We start from the raw sequence: 13195 nt of genomic DNA on the forward strand, positions 1-13195 counted from the left end.
CGGGCACATTGTGACTACCACTGCTGAGAAGCCCACCGTGCCACCGAGAGGGCAGCAACCGTTCCCGTTTGTTTCCCCATTTCAGCTTCTCCCGCTGTTTAATATTTCAGCTGGAGAGGTTGAGCCGGCACACCAGCCCCTCAATTACGCGGGGCGCGAGGCGAACGTTTGGCAGGCACGAAGCCACATCGAGCCGCCCGCAACCTCGCAAAACGCCGCCTGGCAGGGAGGAATTAAAAAAAAAAAAAAAAAAAAGGAAAAAAGTGAATATTGTGAATATTCAAATTAACGCCCCAGCGGGTAACGGGGACTTGGCTGGAAGCGATCCTGCGCCTTGCCGTCGGTGGGTCGGGGGAGCGCGGTGGGGGGCCAGCACGCCGTGGGCCCGCCTTGGGATTATCTCCCACCAGCCGGGAGATGTTTGGAGAAGTCCTTGAGCGGAGCGAACGCACTTCACCCGCGGCAGGCTGCGGACTGCAGCAGCGGGGGGAACGCGCCCGGCGCTCGCCCAATAAAAACCCAACCGCCGACCCCCGATTTTTTTCTCCCCCCCCCAAAAAAACCCAAACCAAAACCAAAACCAAAAACCAAAAAAACCAAACGACATTCCCATCCTGCCGGCGCTGGGATGGGGGCACGGCCTGCCTGTCCCACGGTGACACCCCCCACCCCACCCCACCCCCCCTCCGCCGCAGCACCAGGATCGCTCCCCAACTCCGAATTGAGGCGTTTTGGCCGGGTTTTGACGGGTGGTTTTGTGTTTTGTTTTTTTTTTTTTAAACATCTCCCCTTTCACAGCGTTTTCTCCACGGGAGGAAAAAGTCCGAACCTGCGTTAAAAAAAATAAAGCCTTCGGCAGCTCCCCCCGCCCCCCCCCCCCCCCCCCCCGGCCCCGGGAGAAGGCATTTCTAATAATAACCCCCATTTCCCACATTTCGCGCAAGACTTGCAAACACTGCAGGAACTAACCCAATTCATCCACAACACCACCCCCCCCCCCCGCAACGTTAGGGCGGGGGGGGGGGGGGAACCTAAGCCCCAAAAAACCCACCCACCCCACCCCCCCCCGCCCCCGGTGGGGAAACGAGGTGTAATCGCTTTCCCTGAGTTTTAATATTTTGGGGGGGGGGGGGGGGGGAATAGTTATTAGGATATAAAAGGGATGCTGGGTGCGCTGACTGCCGGCCAACTGCACACCCGCCTCCCGCGTGTCGTCGTCCGTCCGTCCCCCCCCCGCCCCGGCCCCCACCTCCATGCCGATCCCGGGGGTGGTGGTGAGGGGGGGTCGTCCCCGGTCGCTCACCTGCGGGTGGCCGGCCCCCGGAGGCTGCCCTGGGCCTAGCGGCGGCGGGAGCCGCGGTCCCGGCGGCGGCGGCAGGAAGTGATTCCAGCCGCTCCTCACATGGACTTTCCCTGACCTCGCCCAGCAGCGCCGGCAGCCGCCGCCGCCGCAGACTGACGGACCCGGGACGGGCCGGGGGGGGGGGGGGGGGGAGAGGGCGGCGGCGGGAGGTGGGACCGGCCCCCCGGAGGGGGGGTTCCCCCCCCTCCGGGGGGCCGGTCCCACCTCCCGCCGCCGCCCCTCTCCCCCCCCCCCAGCGGGGATGCCCCCGCTCGGGGTTGGGGGGAGGGACCGCGGGGGGGCGGGACACACACATACACCCCCCCCCCCCCCCCCCTCCCCTCCGCGGGGCAGCGCTGCGGAGGGGAGCGGTGGGGGCGCGGGGGGTCACGAGGGGCGGAAATCGCTGCTGTTTTCTCTTGTGTCGCATTTGCTTTTATTTTGTCGTATCGCATTTTATTTTGCCTCCTCGCCGTTTATTATCCTGTTTTATTCTCAATCTTGTTTTGGGATATTTTAATTTTATCTTATTATATTTTTATTATTTTGTTTTATTTATTTCTATCTTATTTTATTTCATTTCATTATATTTTATTTTATTTTTATTATTTTATTTTTATTATTTTAACTTATTTTATTTTAACTTATTTTAACTTATTTTATTTTAACTTATTTTAACTTATTTTATTTTAACTTATTTTTATTATTTTATTTCATTTTATTTTAACTTATTTTATTTTAACTTATTTTATATCTATCGTATTCTATTTTAACTTATTTTATTTTAACTTATTTTATATCTATCGTATTCTAACTTATTTTATTTCAACTTATTTTAACTTGTTTTATTCCTTTTATTTTAACTTATTTTTATCTTATTTTATTATTTTACTCTCATTTAATTTGGTCGCTTTTTGCTGCTTTTCATTATTCCACTTTTTGCTCTTTATTTTTTATTTCACTTTTTTAAAAATTTTAATTTTTATTAAATTTGTATTACATTTTTTATTTAACTTTGTTAGTTTATTTTTATTTCCTTTTGTTACTTCTTTTTGTTAATTTTTATTTTATTTATCTTTATTATTTTATTTTCATTTCATTATTTCTTTTTTCAAATTCCTTTATTCTATCACTTAACTTTTAAATTTATTATTTAATTTTTTGGTTTTTCTATAACCTTATGATTTCATTTTTATTTTATTTTATTTTAATTTCAATTCATTGTTTCAGTTTTCAATTCAATTTATTTTATTGTTTCATTTTTCTTTTTTTTATTCCATTTTAAATTTTTTTTCTTTTATTTTATTGTACTTTATTTAAGTTTACAGTGGAATGGAATGGAATAGTTTAGTTGGAAGGGACCTGCGATGATCATCTACTCCGATTGCTGACTGCCTTTCATTCCAATTTTCATCCTCTAGCCTAAAAAAAAAAGCCATTTTCCTTTCTTGCTTCTCTGAGCCCCAAATATTAAAATCAGGAAACCTATTTGCATGATTAAACGTGTGGTGTTGGCCCTCCGTCTTCGAAACAAATTTCAAAGGAATAACAAAAAGCTCTTTAACGCACGAGTCTGGGTGTTTTTCCTGCGTGATTGTGGCAGAACTTCTCTGAATCTGGAAGTTTCTTTTCTCTCACGCTCTCCAACGTTTGTCATTTCGAGGCCGCTTTAAAAATCTGCAGCAAAATATCCCTGGATTTTAAAAATCAGCATTGGATGCCCAGAACCTCTCAAGGCTGAGGAATTTCATTAGCACTTGACACTTTAAAAAACAGTGTCAGGTCAGGACAGAGGCATTTTCAGTGCTGCGCAAGATAAAATCGGGTTTGTTGGTTTTTTTAAGAAATGATGCACGAGAAATACGTCCCAACCCTGCGTTCCGAGACAGCGCCCTCGGACTACCCTCGAGTGTGACGTTCCCCACTCCCTGCCCTTCTCTTTCATTGAAGCATCTCAACGCGATGCTACAAACGCTTCAGCGCCTGCGTGGCCACCCGCCTGCCTTTCCACAGAGGTGGGAATTGGGCCAGTGGTGGCCCATTGGGCCACTTTCCGCACGGAGCGGAGACGCTGAGTTTCATCCTGGTACAAATACGTGAACCATCTCCTGCAAGAGCTCCCCTCTTGCTGGGCCACCACGACCACCTCCCGGGGCTGCGGCACTGCTCCTCGGGGGCAAATGTCCCTGGGGGGACGGCCAGCACCGTCCCCTTGTCCTTCCTTGAGGGACCACAGCCCGCGTCAGAACATCCCCGTGTCGCAGAAGACGTGTGGACCAAACTCGAATAATTCATATCACCCCGAGATGCTTCATGGTGGCCAGCAGGGCGAGGGGGGGATTCTGCCCCTCTGCTCCGCTCCGTGAGACCCCCCTGCAGCGCTGCCTCCAGCTCTGGGGCACCAACAGCAGAAGGACACGGAGCTGTTGGAGCGGGGCCAGAGGAGGCCCCGGAGATGCTGGGAGGGCTGGAGCCCCTCTGCTGTGGGGACAGGCTGGGAGAGCTGGGGGGGTTCAGCCTGGAGAAGAGAAGGCTCCGGGGAGACCTTGGAGCCCCTTCAGGTGCCTCAAGGGGCTCCAGGAAAGCTGGGGAGGGACTCTGGAGCAGGGAGGGGAGCCATGGGATGAGGTGGAACGGTTTTACACTGAAAGAGGGGAGATTTAGATGAGAGATGGGGAAGAAATTGTTTGCTGTGAGGGTGGTGAGCCCCTGGCCCAGGGTGCCCAGAGAAGCTGTGGCTGCCCCATCCCTGGAGGGGTTCAAGGCCAGGTTGGACGGGGCTTGGAGCAACCTGGGCTGGTGGGAGGTGTCCCTGCCCAGGGCAGGGGGTGGCACTAGGTGGGCTTTAAGGTCCCTTCCCACCCAAACCATTCTGGGATTCTGTGATGTACTGGCTACGTTTTCCAGCAGAGCTCAGGCTCAGCACGGGGCTGGGAGTCTGTGGGGTGGATTTCGGAAGCCCCCTGCACCTCTCCAAGCTTCACAGGAAATCCAGCCACGTTTACGAGGAGCTGCAAGGTGCCGCTTCGCTGGAAAACTCCTGTCCTTCCCCAAGTGCTTAAGCAGAACAGAAAAATCCGAGCTCCGTTGACTTGCCCAGGGCCACCCCCAGCTTTGAGAGCGCAGGAAGCCGGATAATGCTTCAGCCGCGAGAGCATCTTCCTCCCTTCGGCCATGGACATTTTAAAAATGTTCCGTGATGGAGAAAGAAACATTTCTTAAGTACCATTTGATGTCTCGGAATGGCTCCAGGGCTAGAGAAAACATGTTTATTTACTACTATGCTGATTTTAATGCAAAAGATTGGTTCAGCAACTAGAGGAAACAAAATAGGCAACATTTTCCATAATGTCTGCAAAGTGTTCTTGGGCTGACAAAAATATTTTCTTTCTTTCTCTCTCTTCCCTGCAATTTTTTTTTTAATCTAGCATTTCAAATTGGAGAATGGCTCGAGGGCTGAAGAAATCACTTGATAAAACACCCAACATTTACATTCTTGCAGGAGAAAAGCTAACTTTTTTTTTTCTTTCCATCTGAAGAGTAGTTTAGGGAAGCACAAGAAACAATCCTGCGGTGTCCCACGTCCGTTTAACCCTTCCCAGCTGCAGCTTTTCCATTAAACATTAGCCCTTCACTGCAAAGCTTTGGAGATTTTTGTTCCTTCTCCAAATTTCGGGCTCTAAGGGCGCTGGAGATGGTTAAGATGGGTTTTGCATCTTCCTTCCCAGCTGTGTTTCTGAACGGCTGCGTGAAGGACCGGGGACCAGACTCGCCCCCGGCAGAGCAGCGCTGCCCCGAGGCTCCCGTGAAACCAGGCAGCAGAGGACAAATTCATTTTGTGCCGAGACACGACTTTGCAGCGAACCCGGTACTGAAGGAGACCTACAAGACCTTTCTAACCGTCCTGCCTCTGGGCGCGCTGCCCTGGGAGGGCCATCAATGTGCCCGAGGTGTGCCCAGCCCTGGCTGGGCTGCTCCCCTGCGGCCGTGGGAATCACCACGTTCGCCCAGCGGAGCGGCTCCGGGCTGGAAGAGGATGCTGAAAAAAATGCCAAAATTAACAAGTCTGTCTGAGAGACTCCGTTCTCTGAAGCAACTCTTCAGAGGACTTTGCAAAGCAGACCGATCGTCATATGAGGATGAATTTGTGTAACCGGGACAGAAGTTTTCTTTGTGGGTAGAAAGAGCGTTACCCACCCAGCCCAACACGCGCAACCAGTATTTGCATTGCGCTGTGAGCTACAAGGCAATCTGGTAGGGAGAGAAAATTACCTGCTTCCGGAAACCTTTACTTTGACGGTACATTTAGCTAACACTTCGGTGTATTTGGTATTCATAGGAGAGAGGAGAGGACACAGCGGCTTTATTACAGCCGCATAAAGTTCATTGGGATTAAGACACCATCATGAACAGCAGCAAACGACAAAACAAAATGTATCAGAAACCCTCGTTTGCATTATTTATTTATGGCAGAGGGGTTTGCCTTTTCCTCTCCCCATCACAGCGGCCAAGTCAACCTTGCCAGGGGATGAGTTTTGCTCGTTGTGCTCCAGCCCGCAAGAGCAGAAACAGTCTTTAATGTTCTTGTACAAAACTGAAACACGGTGAGGAAAGAGTTGGTTCCCTGGGGGGTTTGTTGCCGTCGGTGCAGTAGAGCGGAGCGGGGCGGGAGGATACACAGGTTCCGTCCAGGCAGAGCAGTAACTATCTAAGCACACATCTTTCGGCCACAAAGCTCAAAATGGGTTTCAAGGTGGATATTATGCCTGCTTTTCCCTTGGAAAATGGAGATAAAGAGGTTAAATGACAACCTGTGACCATCCCGAGAATTTATCTGCTGGCCCTGCCTCATTAGTCTCGTGCTCTTCTGCTCCTCGACCGCTCTGTGGTGTCTTCATTTCACTTCCCACTCCGGAATTACACACTGCTCCCATTAGGGAGCCTTGCTGGCATGTATTTCACTGGGAAAGCTTTAACCCTGCCGCAGTAAATCTCTCCTGGGTCACGGGGGGTCTCATTCCAGCCCAGCAATGTTTTCATGTCAGCCCCGCAGAGATCTCCCGGGAGGCCCCGGGCTCCGAATTGGCATTTTGATGGTGTCTGAGCTCTTTGAACTGGACCACGACCCTGGGAGATAACTGCCATTGCAGCCCACTCGCAACATCAGTAACCGCGATTGCCAGGCGCCATCAGCTGCGATGGGACGACGAACAGCGTATTCGCCGCACCTTGCTGTCACCCACCATGTTTGAGGAGGGACAGGGTACTGACACCGCATTTTGGGACAAGCCCCTGAAATCTTCGCTCAGCCAAAGCTGCAGGACCCGGGGAGACAATTTCTTACCCAAGAAAGCCTTTTGTTTGTTGTCTTTGGTGGCTGTTCAGCTCAGTCATTTTTAGTCCCTTGGGTATTCTCCTTGCTAGCTTCTTCGTACGTGGTGTGACGGCCCCAGCCACCCCAACCCTGGGAGTCCTGGTGGGCAGCGGGATGACCATGAGACAGCAATGGGCACTTGTGGCCAAAAAGGCCAATGGCATCCTGGGGGGCATCAAGAAGAGCGTGGCCAGCAGGTGGAGGGCGGTCATCCTCCCCCTCTGCTCTGTCCTGGGGAGGCCTCATCTGGAGCGTTGGGTCCAGTTCTGGGCTCCCCGGTTCCAGAAGGACAAGGAACTGCTGGAGAGGGGACAGCAAAGGGCTACCGAGATGATGAGGGGACTGGAACATCTCTCTGATGAAGAAAGGCTGAGGGATTTGGGTCTCTTCAGTCTGGAAAAAAGATGACTGCGGGGGAATCTTATCAACACTTATAAATACTGAAAGGGGGGTGTCAGGAGGATGGGGCCAGGCTCTTTTCAGTGGTGCCCAGTGACAGGACAAGGGGTAACGGGCACAAACTTGACCATGGAAAGTTCCATCTCAACATGAGGAGGAACTTCTTTACCCTGAGGGTGGCAGAGCCCTGGCACAGGCTGCCCAGAGAGGTGGGGGAGTCTCCGTCTCTGGAGACATCCCAACCCCGCCTGGACGCGTTCCTGTGCCGCCTGCTCTGGGTGACCCTGCTCTGGCAGGGGGTGGGACTGGATGGTCTCCAGAGGTCCCTTCCAACCCCTACCATTCTGTCATTCTGTGATTCCGTAACCCTCCATCGGCCCCAGCTCCCATAATGCCAACCAGCAAACAGGGAACAAGACTAGCAGGCTCTGCCCCCTCCCTCCTCCGGGCAGGGCCTCCCACATCAGCATCCCCAGTACCGTGAGGAAGCCACCGATGGGAGAAGACACTACTCAGAGCGAGCCAGTGTGATGGAATTGGCTGTTAGAGTTGCTATTTTTTATAAATAAAGTAAATAAAGTCCTGAGTTCTTTACATTAGACACCTACGCAAGGCTCGGGCATTGCCCCGTGCCGCACAGTTGACGCGATGCCAACGGTGGTTATTTTGACTACAGCCAGGCTTATTTGGTTTACATTAAAATGATTAGGAATAAGTTAAAACAAACAGAAATGAGAGTGTCTCCAAGGTGGCCGCCTTGTCCTAACTAAACTGGTACAAGGTTGTGTGTAAAAAGGCTTTACTTGTTTGTCAATAGAGAAATCCTTCAGATCCTGCCCTGAGAATTGCTCCAGAAGTGCACGGTGCCGCCTGTTCCCAGCTGGGCCTCCCACGAGGTGAGGGCAGGACAACAACAAAAATAATGTAGCGTTGGCCTGTTTTAATAGTTATTTATTACATAATGGTATGGTGACTGTGCAAGCAGGAGAAGAGAAAACCCAGTCCCGGGAGGCATTCTTCGCTCCGGCTCTTAATTCACGTGCAGGGACTAAATGCCCGGCTCAGCCGAAGCTGCCGGGCTCTGAAGCTGGAGGAAGCCCCGTGGCTCCTGACCTCCCTAGATGCAGACTGCCAACTCTTTTCCCAGGAGCCGCATTAAAATAAAATTTTCAGAAAAACATCTACTTTCGTCTTAAAGACTCAACATGTCGGTGGATAGAACCTCTTCTTGTAAATGATGTTGATATTTAATTGCCTTTACTGTTTAGAAATTGCATTTAACTTGAACGGGCACAATTCACAGGACTTCACAGGTCTTTCTCCGGCTGATTGCTTTCTCGTTAAGGTCTGGCCATGATTTCTGCTCCCTGAGGCACCACCTTTCTCCGGGTTGTGGGAGCGTATGTCCCGTTAGCGCAGGACCTACTGGCCCCAGCAACTCGGGTGACTGGAGGACTCTCGGGAGGGTTAGTTGTTAGCCCCAGCTGCAGCGTGTTGCGTTGGAGGTCACCTGTCTGCTTTGAAGAGTTGGAAACCAGGGCAAGGAGCCTCCTTTCCTGGCTTAGCCGAGGGGCTGCAGCTGGGCTCCATGTGCCCCCCGGTAGCCCCGGTAAGCGGTGTCTGCAGCCAGCCTGGAGGTTTTGGGGACACTGAGCAACACCCTGTGCTGTACCTCAAACCCAAACTCCCTGCAGACCATCTCAGGCCTCTCACAGAGCGTGGCTCATTTCTTTGACACAACCAGCACTTTTTCAGTTTTCCTTGGACAACTTTAATTCATTTAAAGTTGACCGCTCAGTTGAACCGCTGAAGCAAAAAACGGCGTTCAGCCTCTCCCTACAGACCCCCTTCTGTCCCTCTCCATTTTGTCCTTTAGATGGACAGAAACATGAGCATGACGCCTTAAATGAAGCAGCCCAGGTCATCTTTGGAGGGTCAAATAACTCTGGTCGGGTGGAAAGGGGACGGGGCGGCCACGTATCTGTTCCGTGGGAGACAGTGACGCCCTCAACGAGAGTCTGAAACTGCCTGAGGTGAAGTCAGGCACTTAATTTTTCTAAGCGAAGCATGTCAATGAAGAGACTGGCATAATCGGTCTGTGTTTCCCCTTCCTTTCTGCAGAAGAACAGTTTGGTTTGAAGTGTCTGTGATGTGACTGATACAGCAAGTCTCTGCTGTCAGAGCCGTGATTCATGAGTCGATGCTGCGGCGCTGGAGGTGGGAGTGGGTAACCTTGTCTCCCCGCTGCCGGGAGCCCAGGATCCAGTGTCACCAGCAGGCGCTGCTGGGAAGAGGCTCTTTCACCACTGGAAATGGGCTCATACTGATACTGGCACCCACTGAAGTTTTCATCCATTAAGGCTGGCGTGTGGACAGCTGAACCAGCAGACCTGGGCTCCCGTCTTCTCCAGCGACGGCCCCGTGCAGCTCTGGGCTTGACTCAGGTATCGCCTGAAATACTGCTGCTGAACATGAGATAGTCTGGATTTTTATTTTGAGCGATCGAGGTGATCTTCTGAATGATTAAGCAATAACTTAATTCCTGGTAAGAATTTTAATGTCTTATGACTGTGAAATTTCCTAAATATTCAGCTCCAGGTTACTGTGAGAATGTCCTGAGACTGTCAGCTCCTCTCCCACTGCCTCCGCCCGCTCAGCCCGGCCTCTCCCGAGAGAGGAGAGGATGGGAATTGGGAATTGTTCAGCAAATTACAGCATCAAACATCTGTCCTTCAGCAGCCAGACACACGGGGCAGGGCAATGATGAGTGGGAAAGACGCCCTGCACCGTGCGGTGCCTTCCACACCTGCACAATGATACAGGCAGAGGATGCTCTGCAGGGGCTGGCGGGGTGTAAAGAACAATACAACGTGGCACAAGCCCCCAAATCCTCAGAAAAACAAGAGGAGCTGGGTATTTGGGTGCTGGGCTCATCCAACGGCTGCTCCCTGAGCCTACTGCCATGCTCCAGAGCTGCCAGCGGCACCACAGTCGTGCTGGCGTTCCTCCCGGGCACTCGCACCGTACCCGACCTCTGCACCGAGATCAGCAGCATCCAACGTAACACAGAAGAGATTTTTGCGGAGAGAATTGTCTCCAGATTTTCCACTGTTTGGAAAAGTGGCATCCCATTACCCAGCGAGAACGGCTCCAGCGCCCCTGAGTCGCATCCGAAAACATATTTTAATCCTCCTTTCTGCTCTGGAGGAGCCTCTCCCTGCTCCGGTTGCTGCCAGGGCTGAACTCCTGCGAGTTGCTCGGCTGAACACCCGCAGCAGCCCCCGAAGCACCGCGGACGCGGCCAGGAGCTCGTGCTGCTCTTGGGAGAGCAGAACTGATGGCTGACTGTCAGTGCCAAGCAAGGTTTTGCTCATTTTTTAAAACTCAGACTATTTTTGTATCTCTTTTTGGCAGAAATCAGGAGGGGAAAAAAGAAAGAAAAAAAAAAACCAACCACATTATTGCGTTTGATGCCTCCCTCTGCTACAAAGGAAAAACGTAAATGTCTTTGGGTGACAATCTTGCCAATTAAAGTTATCTTAGAAAATATGTATAGCTACAATCAAACCAACTTCTCCCCAGGACAAATGCTCCGTGTAATTTGTTCTGCAGAGCTGAGGGAGGATTTTAATATGGCAGCTACGGCAAAAAGCAGATCCTGAAGATGCCCTCTTTTATAAGGTTGGTGCACTGCACACAAAAGGTTTCCAAAGCGACTCCTGCTGCTGAATTCAAGCCAAAACTCTTAATATTTCCCACACAACCAGAGTGTGATCTTATCACGGGAGCCACAGTCAAAGCCCGTGCGTTGGCACAGCTCCTTTGCTATTGTTGAGAATGTCTCGATTCGAGAAAATTTAGAGTAATAATGATCTCTCCCAAAGTGCATTGTTACTCTTTACTCTGTAAATTTTGAGCCCTGGTAGCTCCACCGTTAAAACCGGAGAGGAGAACCCAAGAAAAGCCATCGCTTCAGCTCCCTCAGGACAACTCTCTAAGTGACGAGAAAGAGCTTTGCCAGCCAAAGATCTATCGGAAAGAGGACTTCAGCCTATTAATTCTCCAGGTTTCCCACAACAGTTTTGAAGAGCTTTTGTTTCCCATTGTTATAAGACAAATTTCTAATCCACTCTTCATTAGGAGCTCTGCAGCGACGTGACGTCCCGCCCGGCCCCCAGACTCATCCATCCTTGGGGGACACCTGGGACCTGCTCCGAGGCGCTCCTGCTCCCGCTCCTGGCCGGGCTGGGCTGGGCTGACCGGCGCCAGGCAGGAGCAGGAACTGGAGCACCAGTTAATGCACACAAAAGCCTGGAAAAAAAACCTACTGTGATTTACCCACACGGAGTTCAATAAACATTAGATCTGATGGCATTCATCGTTTTTTCATAGCATGCTCGATTACTGCTTCAGTTATTGCTCAAATGACATCATTCCTGGCACAGGAATTGATTGATTTTTTAATGAATATTCATATGGCATTTCAGCCAGGAGTAGGCATTAATATTCTAAGAAAGAAGAATGAAACGTACATCCTAATTTAATGAATGATTGTAAATATGTATCTGATGGATAATGTGACGATGAGCATTTAAAAAGGCATCCATAGTCACCTCGGGAGCTTTTCTTAGGAACAAAGGGGCGACCAGGATGCAGGGAGGGCAAACGGGGCGAGGGACGAGGCGGGACCGGGCCACCTCGTCGGGATGCTTCTGCCCAGCTCGTCACGACACAGACCTCCTGTCGCTCAGGTCGGGATTCCGCACCCAGCCCAGCCCACAACTTACATGCCCCGAGATGATTCATTTAATTATTAGTATTAAACTGACAACGCTTACGGACCCCAGGTGACACTGGGGCTGGGATGTGGAAAGCACTGGGCAACACTGATGTGAGCGAGCTGCGAAGCTCTCCACGGAGCAGCAGGAGATGAACAAGGGAGACAGGAGAGAGCACCCATCCCCTCCGTGCCCGATGGGTGCTGGGCACCCGTCCCGTCCCCCCGCCAGCGGCCGCCGCCCCACCCTGGCCATGCCGGGGGCTTGTTCGCGCGGGTCCTGCCGCGGCAGGCAGGTAGAGCATCGCCTCTATCCTCTGTGGAGCTCTGTCATGTTCAATACCCTTCACCGCATTACGAATTCAAGGCTGGCGGTCCCCGAATGTACATATATTTGTCAGACACTCTTAAGATGTCTCCCTGCTCTGAGCGCTGATCCTTTGTGAAGGCAACAGTTGTAGCGCTTAAACAGCGGCAACGGGCTCGGTCCTGCCCTCCTGGTGCAGTCCCAGCCCTGGAAAGCGTTAAAACACGGGCTCGGCGTCTCGCTGCTTAGAGCCTCTTAGACAGGCGTTTAATTTAAATGCGTGTTCAGTCCCGTGGGGAGCGCACACACCTGAAGCATCTTCTGGAAGCGGGGCTTAAATCAGGGCATCGCCATTAAAGCCACCGAGGTGACAGGCATGAAAGGCTATTTATACCCAGCGGCTTTCTATTGTGCAAGGGAGAGAACAGGCCCTTCTGCTGACAAAGCAGAAGCGCGCCTCATCCCCGCGTGAAATGCAAAAAGTAATACCCTAAATTCACTGCAACCTTTGCAGAATCGCAGCCAAGACCGCGCTGAAATCTCCCCTGTACCGCGAGCGAGGCGCAGGGACCCCAGTGGGCAGGGAACTTGTTTTTCTTTCCAATCAAACCAACCACTTGCTATTCCTCCTAGCAGCTGGCAGGGGAGAAAAAAAACCCAGCTACCTTTGCAGGCCAGCTCCTGCAACCCGGAGTCAAGAAAACGGGGAAGGGAAAGGGCTCTGTTCTCTCCGGCGCCCTGGAAGCGCAGCCCTGCAGCCAGGGCTCTTGTTTGCGCATCAAGATGCGTGGGACCGAGTTTGCCGATAAAAATATATACAAAGTTATGCTTGGTATGGAACAAGCAGGCAGTAGCTGCTGAAGACTTCACAACATCCTGCTTTTGGCTTGCCTCCAAAATACCAAAACAAAACAAAATTCAGTTGGCATCTCTGCAGATTGAAGCAAGTTTTCTTTTTGCAGCAATTGCTGAACAAACGTTTCGATACTGTGCCAC

At 51.2% G+C, this 13195-nt stretch overlaps 1 protein-coding gene across 1 annotated transcript in view; it reads right to left on the reverse strand.

Annotated features, from left to right (window-relative positions):
- NACC2 (NACC family member 2) overlaps positions 1–1471 on the reverse strand; it is a 59598-nt gene extending 58127 nt beyond the window's left edge. The window contains exon 1 of the mRNA XM_074608339.1: positions 1304–1471. The gene's annotated coding sequence lies outside the window, so the exon portion shown is untranslated. The remainder of the gene's footprint in view (positions 1–1303) is intronic.
- Positions 1472–13195: the final 11724 nt, after the last annotated feature.

This window comes from Larus michahellis, chromosome 15, assembly GCF_964199755.1.
Source record: "Larus michahellis chromosome 15, bLarMic1.1, whole genome shotgun sequence".
NCBI lineage: Eukaryota > Metazoa > Chordata > Aves > Charadriiformes > Laridae > Larus > Larus michahellis.